Source organism: Typopeltis vanoorti, chromosome 12 (assembly GCF_054136105.1).
Source record: "Typopeltis vanoorti isolate ZY-2024b chromosome 12, IOZ_Tvanoo_1.0, whole genome shotgun sequence".
Classification (NCBI taxonomy): Eukaryota; Metazoa; Arthropoda; class Arachnida; order Uropygi; family Thelyphonidae; genus Typopeltis; species Typopeltis vanoorti.
In genome coordinates this window covers 31,027,235-31,037,674 of record NC_143560.1, presented here as the reverse complement: position 1 = coordinate 31,037,674, position 10,440 = coordinate 31,027,235, and positions in this window count along the sequence as shown.

The window sequence follows — 10,440 nt, the reverse complement described above, 5'->3', positions numbered from 1 at the left end:
AACCCATGTCATTCCAAGATAAGTGCTGAAGAAAGGATCTAAAGTGGTGGTGCATCTTAGAACTGCATTAAGAATAAGTTCGTTTATCGAACCATATGTTGACTTCGGTTGAATAAATATTGAACTCGATTTACTTGGTAGCAATTATTGAAGGAATTACACAATGAAAGAATTGATGGAACCGCTCGCAGAGCTGAGAGAAAGCAATCTAAAACCACTAACACCCTCAATAGTTGCATTCCCACAATCCAATAGTTCAAATGTGCGAACTTCTACAATTATATGGATGGGGATATCTGATTATTTGACTAACACTGGCAAAATCTACAGGACAGTAATGAGACCAGCTATGACGTATGCTATGGAAACTGTGGCCCCTGAGGAAAAATAACATCAACAGGATGGAGGTAGCGGAGATGAGAATGCTTAGGGGAATGGTGAAAGTTACGCACTTAGGAGCAAAGATACAGGAGACAAGGTTGAGATGGTTAGGTCATGTGATGAGGAGGGAGGAAGAGTATATGGGAAGAAAGGTCATGCAGATGGATGTACAGGGGAGGAGGAGGAAGCGCAGGCGGCCAAAGAAGGGATGGAGGGAGATGGTGAAGAGGACTTGAGGATGAACTTGGATGTGGCTACAGCACAAGACAGGAGGTTGTAGAGGAGACTCACTACAAACAGCGACCCTACTTAAGTGGGAAAAGCTGCAGAAGAAGAAGCAGAACAGAAGAACACTAGACTCCTGAATATGGTGTTTGCTGATCGTTTATGGACAGCCTTTTTCCTTAAATGCCTAAAGACACCAATTTAGTGTTGAGGGGTAGAAGATATAAGTTCCTACTCAGCCATTTCTTTATTGTATTCTTTCAAAGGTTCATAGCTTGTGCTGTTAAATAGTGCACTGTTAACATAATATTGCATTCGGAAACATTAAACATCCTATGAATTCAGCAACGTCAGTAAAGATTTCATGTATGCTCATTAGCTTCTCATCATGACATTGTGAATTTCTCTACCATCTTGCTCTTCCAGTCCTCTTCCCTTAGAAACTGTCACAGATGGAAGAGGCAGAGAAAAAGAATCCTAATGTCCGTGACTGGATTCAAATCCCGGTGATTTCTTCTGACTAAACCGAGGAATCCCCTAAATGAACAAATAAACAAAATTATACCTGAATACTACCAAGCATCAGGTTTAGTAAAGGGCTAATTTCAAGAAGAAAAAAAACATAACATAACAATCTTTTTTTTTTTTTTCGATGCGACATTTTTCAGGGGGAAAAATGCTTTGTCTTCGTGTTAATGCATCGCATCAGAGCTTCCATTGTTGCTTGATTTCATCATTGATTAAACCAAACTTTGGACCACCTGAGTCTTCGTGGCTGGTATATTTATGCCAGTTATTCACCGATAGTCTTTCTGATTTGTATATTTTGCGCAGGCAAAAACCTCTGCTTTCAAAGACTCATAGTCTAAGTTATCAGCTTTATAATTATCATTAAACTTTATTAAAAGTTCTGAGGAATACTGAGCATGGTAAATTTTAGGGGAAGAATCTTTCTCTTCATACCGCTAACTGATGCTGTAACTCAGAGCTTTAGTCTGTCTATTGAAACCATCTTTCATACTTCCATATCTACTTTTCTTCACTTAAATGATTACGTTGCTATGAACCAGTTTAATCTACCAGTACTTTTTTTCTTATTCCACTTACAATTGTAAAAATAATTTTTGTCTATTTGTATGTGCGTTCTCGCTCTTTTAAAATAAGAAACATCCTATATTTCTTTATCCATTTTATTTCATGTATAACTACTTCCTCTAAACTCTCTGAATATGGTATTACTTCATGTTAACCATTAACATTATTCAAGCAAATTGAGCATTAGGTTGCATAATTAAGTTTAGCTAACGATCAAATAAATTAGGACCAAATCCTTCGGCATCATTCTCATTACTCGACCTGCTGTTCTTTCTCGCCAGTTGAGTACTGTGATAGTCTTTCTTGGAAGCCACCCACTCGTCCCCACACCTACGTGAATACGTCACAACAGTTCGCCAAAGATGCTTCGCCCCACTCATCTGAGATAGACAATGTCCTCAGGCATCATTAACTCCCACTCGTTACAGCCTAATTACCAGGACATTAGACTTTCTGCTTGGAAAACAAACCTGATTAGAGTGGAAACAAAGCACATGTTGCAGCCGATTCAACATGTATTCACAACACTTTTGCATACCTTTATTTCATGTTTTATGGTTTGTACGTAGTTGTGAAAAGTTCGAGACATATTTCATATTAAACAGCTCCCACCACCCTTTAAAATAATGGAACATTCCGTTACCATGTCACATATTGTTCTTCACTTTATAAAGAACAAAAATTCGACTTTTTTGTAATGATAAGTTTGTTCTGAAATAAGTTAGTTCCTGTGCAAACAGACATTTTTCCTTGACTGGATTCTTTTCTTCAACAGGATAGGATAAATGCATTATTTTCTGCTATCGTGGGATGCATTTCAAGTCTGATAAATCGAATAAATCAGACAACTGTCTATGTAATCGGAGTACACACCACAGCTGTCAAGTTGTCACTATGAGAATGTGTAATCAACGTACTGAAGGCGAAATCAAGATAGATTTCACAGTCTATCTCATTACGTTGCAGCGCGATAAGTGCTACTGTTCCGATAAAAATAAATAAATAAATAATAGAATTCTAATAAGAAAGTCATCTGCAAAAGGGCACCGTAATGCAGTGCCGCTTCTGGCCAAATTTTCACTTACCTTCTTATTCGAATATTCCCGTTTTCTGAATGTAGAAAATGGATGGTAGGTCAATAGGAATGTCACTGAAATTAAAATTATGAATTTGATTGTAATTTCAAGTTTTCTCATTTTTCAAAATGCGTACATGTAGCATTTATTATTATCATCATTATTATTATTGACACGGATGCCTTCTAAAGCTAGTTTACAACGTTTTATAGTTTTCGCAAAGAAACAATCTGTATGTTAAATAGAAATATTTTTAGAACCAAGCTACAGAACGAAATTGTGCCCGTGGGGACTTACCTATGCTAATCAGTATAGATTTATTGAGATAGCGAAAAATCAACGAAAAGTGAAATGCCTTACAGTACGCAAAACGTGACTGAGTCCATGATTCGTATCAATGAGAATTTACAGGGCGCAATCAAACTGTCATCTTTCCATTTAGAAGCAGTGAGACTTTGGATTCTTGTTTCTCTAGCGCAGTGATTTTCAACCTTTTTCATAACACGGCACACCTAGACTAATTATTAAAATTATGCGGCACACTAAAAATATATTCTTTTAATTTTTTGACGATCTGGCAAAAAATAGGCATAATTTTGATTGATTTACATACAGAAGATATTAATAATAGTAATTACTTATCCGTTTTGGGAGCTTCGAGGGAATAAATGCGCAAATTACGACATTATTTCTTTCAATTAATTGGTTTTCATAAATCTCGCGGCACACCTGAAGCCCTCTCGCGGCACAGTTGAAAATCGCCGCTCTAGTATAGTAGGATATTATAGTAGGATACGATAGTAGGAAATTATACGACTGCCTTGGCCATCTCATAGTACCGACATTACGTCCTTAATTCATTTACTTTTTCTGTGGGAATAAAGTGTACACATTAAAACGACCTTAGAGATGTCGCATAGTCGGTCCACAAGGTGGTAGAGTGGGAAAAAAAATTCCTGAAGGAAAATTGTTTTTTATTCTTCCAGTGGAGGATCACACACGTTTATAACATAAACGTGTTAGACTAGTCTCATAGTCTTTTGCTTCGGTTGTAATTACAAACAAACTCTCTTGCACTAAGATCAGATCAAACATTCTAACCGAAATATGTATATAAAGCTTTAATGCTTACATAACTTCGATGCCCATCACTTGTATCACCTAAATTAAATGTTGCTGTAGAATTGAACTATGAACAGAAGTTACTGACTATCAAAAATAAATTTGTTTTTGCTTCTTCTGGTAATAGTATCCCACTACCATTACAGCTTGGGTTTTTTTGGGTCATTGCCAATGCAGTAGAGTTTAGATAAGTTACCAACACTCCAAATAAACTTCTGTTTCTCTTCAGGTAAACTTTAAAGTGCCCCTCGGCAAAAAAAAAAAAAAAAAAGAAAGAAAGAATAAAATAGTTCTTCCGAATTGTGCTTCTTTTTTTTTTTTTTTTTCGTTTACACATTTCATTCGACAAAATCTATTACATTTCTGTTTTAGCAAATTTAAATGCTCCTTTTTATAAAAATAAATAAAAAAATTAATTAAATAAAATCAGAATAAACGAAATAAATATAATAAATTGCTAGTAGTTGTATTAGAAGTAGCGCTCACCTTCATCGTCTAAATGCATGTAGAAGACATTTATCGAATTAAAATGGACTCGTTCAGATTAAAAACAAGATCTTACTAAATAAACGTGAGCATCTTTCTAACAGTTCTACTTGGGCATGGATTTTTACAAATGAAGTAGTAGAGGTTTCATCATCGCTGTTTGGAAAGCCACTTAGCTGCGTACAGGAGGTATCCGGAGAGTTCATCGAAAAGGCAATTAATCGAAAGACAATTCATCGAAAAGGCAATTAGTCAATGAACAATTCATCGAACGACAATTCGTCGAAAATGCAATTCATAGAAACACCAATTCGCCAAAAATGTTAACTTTTCGAAAATTTTATGATAAAAGTGATCCATTTAGAACAAATACTGAACCGTGCTGAGTGAGATAGCAATGTTGCTTTAATAGGGAATAATTATAGAACAATATGGTTTCTTATTTGTTTTTCTTGTCCGATAACTGTTTCATGTCTGTTCATGGGATTGATTTGCCTGTTTCCGGGAGAAAAAGCCCGCCTACGTATGCTCCATTATTATTATTGTGACTAGTAGTAATATGCGACTTCAATACAGCAATTATTGTGGGATGAATTTTATTCATCCCACAATAATTCAAATAGAATTATTATGAGATGAATAAAAGTTTCAAATAGTGAATCTGAATCAGATACGCTATTTGAAACTTTTACAAGAAAATGTCGAACCGTTCAGGTTTTCAGTTCAGCTATATTCGGGGCAACAAAGAAATCACGTGTCCAAATTATATATTACAATAACTCTCTGACTTAGAGGAATTAGTAGAAGTTGTCGATACAAGAAATTGTCTGCACAGTTCAGTTTTTGTTCTCAATGGATAACTTTCAAAAAAAGTTTCGAAATGATATTAGCAATTCCGCTTTGGCTGGATCAAGTTAATGAAATTTTAGTTAAAATTTTCGGTGAATTATTTTTTCGATGAATTGCATTTTCGATGGATTATCTTTCGATTAACTGTTTTTCGATGAATTTTCATGGAACCGTACAGGATGCCTGGAGCGGCTTGAAAAAGTTTCAGCTTTGGTCTTTAGAGCTGAGTTCCAGAATTATGTTATCCATTGCTCATTTACGATACCAGCATAGAGAGGTCCAACATTTTGTGGGTGAGATTGTCATTAAAAAAAAGAATGCATTGGTAGTGCAGTAAAAAAAAAAAAGACAGAATACATGAAAAAGGCAGTAAATGAACAATATGTTTTAAAAATTATGCCAATACTCAATTATTTCATAGTAGTGTATTGGCATGTTTTGAAAAAAAAAATGAAAGGCTTGTAGAACAAGTTCTTCATTTATACATACTCCACTCACTTTGGCTCAGATTTAACCAAAAATCAAACCAAATCAACTAACGTCTTTTATTCCTTTACAGGAGTAGACGAGGCCTTTTAGCTCTATCTACCTTTTGAAGACTAAGTGGGCAGTTCAATCTCCGCCCGTAGCCAATAAGAAATAGCTGGCATCAAACTATCGCTAATTATAAGCGTCAACGGATGAAGAGACGGGCAAACAAGTGCTGCCATCTCTTGGCATGTAACTCTAACAGGATATTTTATTGTTCTGAAACCGTGTGGGTTCTACGGCCGATTTTCTTGAGTTTACGGAACGAAAAACCAGATTTTCCGGGAGAAAAAACTCGCTTGCCCATGCCAGAGATCGATTAACTAGGGAACTGGTCGAAGATAGGCTTAGAAAAAGTTTCCTCTAGTCAGCGATTAGAATTGAAATTATGTCTATTTTCTGGAGTGTTTAGCACAGAGAATGCAAACGCCACATCCCTGAGCTACAGAAGCCTCAATTTAACTTGACATTTAACCATAATTACAAAGTTTTATGTGGCTCCTATCCACGAAAGGTGGGTAGGAGCCACGTATAATGCTACTGATCGAAACAGAATTCGCCGAAAACTTTACAATTCATCAAAATAACAAATCACCAAAAAAAAAAAAAAATGAATTGAAAGGAGGTTTAGGTTTCATGAAATTCAAAATATTGAATTCCAGCTTCATTATAAAATGATATACAGTGCTGTAAAAAAAACAAACCTTTCGAACACTGTCGAAATCACTGAAGGTGATATCAACGTTCATAGTGAAATTAAATTATATAAAAAAAAGCATGGTTGCTGTTTTCTGGATTTTCGGTGCAAAAGATCGTTATTACTTTGTTATACTCATACTTAATAACTCGCTCAATATATGCACCTAATTTGTGCTCATGTGACCCATAAAGAGAAGGAAAAAAATGAAGTGATAGTCAAAAATACAATTAAATTCTTATTCTGAATTAATATTTTGTCGACCAAAAATTGTAGAAGTGAAGATGCGTGATTAGTTACAAACAATATGTAACGAATAAAGCTTCTAATATAAAAATTTTATAGCCCAATTACAATGGTTTAGTTTCTTATTATTTCCCCCCCCACACACACACACACACGTCACAGATGTACTATAAGTTTTGCAACCTATCCTCTGTTGAGTTGGTATATATGCCAATACATATGACATATATACTCTGATCCCTAAGCCAATATATACATATTGGGTTAGGGATCAGAGTCAAATTGAAAATTACAAATAACAGAGTAGCGCTGTCTCCACTCAGTTACAATAATTAAACTATCTTGAAAACTGGGTTGTAGTAAAAATTATTATTTTATTGTCTTTTTTTACATGCCGAGAATAAATATTAACATGCTTCATAAAAATGAACCGAAAAGTATTAATATTGTAGTCATTATGATTAGCAGTTTCATGACGATAAAATTTTCACATGAAAACAACTAAGGGAATTCCGAAACGGCTGAAAATGTTTTCTGTCCTAGTTTTTTTTTTTTATATATATTAACTCCCTCTCTTTCCCCTCCCAACACACACAAGCAGTCACATATAACACAACAGTTACCACAAGGCCCTTTATGTAAAAATGTTTTTTTTTATATTAAAAAGACAATAAAATCCTCAAATAATAACTTGTTTTTCTTTATTTATAATTATTTATTTAATTTGTCTAGTTAGTATTTTAATATCATTGTTATATCATTTTACTATGTTCCTAATTTTTTTCCTATATGCAATAAAAAGTAAAATAGAAAATAAATATTAACCATCTAAAAATACATACATTAGAAAATAAATAATAAATATAAACGTTCACTAAATTTTTAGAGGCATATTATTTTTTTGCGATGTAATTTTTGAGGTTTCTCGAAACGACGAGGACCTAGGCGCGCGCCTATTGGGTAATCCGCCACTGGCAAGGAGGAACTAAAAAGCAAAAGTATGATGGGGTATATGAAGATCTTTCTTGCCGGTAATACACGACTCAATCTTCAAATCTCCCATAACCTTTGCTAGGGAAGATTTGAAGACTGAGTCATTTGAAAACTAAAAGTTTCTCGAATGAAAGAAATAGAGAAAAACTATGGATAGGATTTAAAGAGAAAGAGAGAGAAAATCATCGATGTATAGGAGAAAGCGCATGGCGAGAGTACAGAACCATAGGGTTACGCCAACATTGAAGATCTCCATGACAGACACGATCAAATGCCTTGGAAATATCAAGAGCAACCACATGCACTTTTCCGTGGTATTCTCAAAGTTAGGTAAGGTTAGCAGGAGGTCGATTGTACAATGAGAATGATGAAATCCATATTAGTAATCATTAATGAGCTGATGTTTCTTCGGGTAGTGAAGAAACTGATTGTAAATGACCTTTCTCAAGTATTGCGGTGAGGACAATGGAACGATAATTTTATGGTGGCTGATTGTATCTCCTGGACAAAGACTTGTCACATTTTTAGAGAACCATAGCTTGGATAAATGTAAGGAATTGCAGTGAAGTGGAGAATAAAGACTCTCATTCCAACAAGAATAATTTTAGTTATTTGACAGGAAGAAGTGCTTAGATCAGGCAAGAGGGGACAATAATTAGACGAAGGAAAAGAGACATACAAATCCCGAAGGACATGCCAGTTGGCTTCGTTTCAGTTCCACAGAATGCGAGATTGAGATTGTAGAAGAAAGACGGGTTTGGTTAGATTTCCCAAGAGGTGAGCTAACATCAACGATGTATTGGAAGGAGGAGCTGGTTAATATTCTACGAAGGGAATCACTACATGATGAATAGCAGCCTGCAACCGTATCTCCAGAGTATGGCATGCGCCGTAGATGATTTGTGATACCTGAACGAGTTTTCATTATTTTGAAGTATTATAGTTGAAAAAAGTTGCTTTGCGCCTATACACCAGTCAGCCAGTACTGTATTCATAGAACATTGATAAAATTGGACCAATCTTGTCTGCAACTGCTGAAAAAAAACAAAAAACACACAAAGTCAGCATGTAATAATATTATAGAAATTATAAATCACCATTATAAATTACGATATAATTTAAATATTCCCTGCAATTATTAATCACATCAAATAAATTATTTAGAAATATACTTCATTTTGGCGTTTGATTAAATTTCGGAAGCCCTTTAAGTTACTTTTTTTTTCTAATATAGGGGGCGCCAACTAATATTAGTGACAATTAACATAAAACATTTATACGTAAATTGATTTCTATATAGTAATGGAATATTATTAGAGCAATAAACACTGCTTCTGAATAATAATAAACATCTAAAAATTATTACTTCTGTCCTCCAAGTCAATATTTATTAGCCACACTGGTCACTCTCTCACCATTTCTAAAAATTCACGAATATGAATTAAAGAGCGCCAAACGACAATCCTCCCTATAGTTTAGTATTTTTTAATCTTACGGCTTGTTTGCAATTTTTTTTTTTTGTAATTGAAGTAAAAGAACTTGAAAAAAAAATATTGCCAAGTCGTATTAACTGAAAAATCTGCCCACTAATTAAACAATTTCTCAAGGTCTCATTGCCGTTTTGCACTTTTTTTTAAAGATTTTCTTTCTTTTTTTTTTTTTTTTTTTTTAATTCTTGGCGCTCTTTTCACACGGAAAAGTTTGTGGTATAATAATCACAAGAAAAAAAAAAAAACATGATTAAGAGATGCTCTCTATTAGTAAAGGTTTTGACGTCATTGTATTCTGTCAAATTTAAACGAGCGAATAACAATAATATAGGGCGATTTAATTTATCGCTAAGAATACAAATTCCTTAGTTAATTGAAAAAAAAAAAGTAAAAAATAATGATAGTTAAAAGAACTTATCTTTGATTTAGCTTAAATAATTTCCTATTTATACAGTAAATTTATTTCTGTTCTCTTCGGAATTCACGTTCACTTACAAAATAAATAAATAAAAATAATGTGCTCGATTAAAATTGAATTTAAAAATATATTTTTAAAGCACACACCCACACAAGGAGAGGAGAGAGATTTAATCTCTATCGGTATAACAAATACCCCCCAGGACATCCCCCCCGTCTTTATGCGTACTCATTCTATGATGCCAATATCCATAGAGAGCGCCTGAACTAAGTTTCAAAAATTTGTTGCAAATCTCAAGAAACCTGTGAGTTACCTGCTAAAATAGAACATCTACAACTCGCAAATAGATTTCTGAAAAACGCGTTTTTTTTTTTTCTTTCTTTTATCAAAGAAATTGTATTCGAGGAAAATGCTTAGGCTGTGGTGGTTATAATGTCTCCTATAAATCGAACCCGAGACATTTATTTGAAACTGTGAATTGTGCTGTACACGTTCCCGGATTCATCTGCGGCACAACAATCTGTATAGAAATACAGAATCGTGTCCAGCCTTCGTGCGTGGGTAGCAATAGTTGTAGACAGGAATAAAAACCTCTCCGAGCAATAAGACACCCACACGTTAATGCATCAGGAGAAGACTCTTTACTAGAAACAGCGCTTATCTGGAAATATAAATATAAATCGAAAATGAAGTGGGAATTGCAAAGAAGAGAAAATAAATTTGAAAGCCTCTCGTAGAAAACAAAAACATTGAAAGATATTTCGAGTGGGGTCATTACTCGTGTTAAAGAAGTCAGTCTTATTTTTTTTCTTTCTTTTTCTTCTTCTTCAGAAA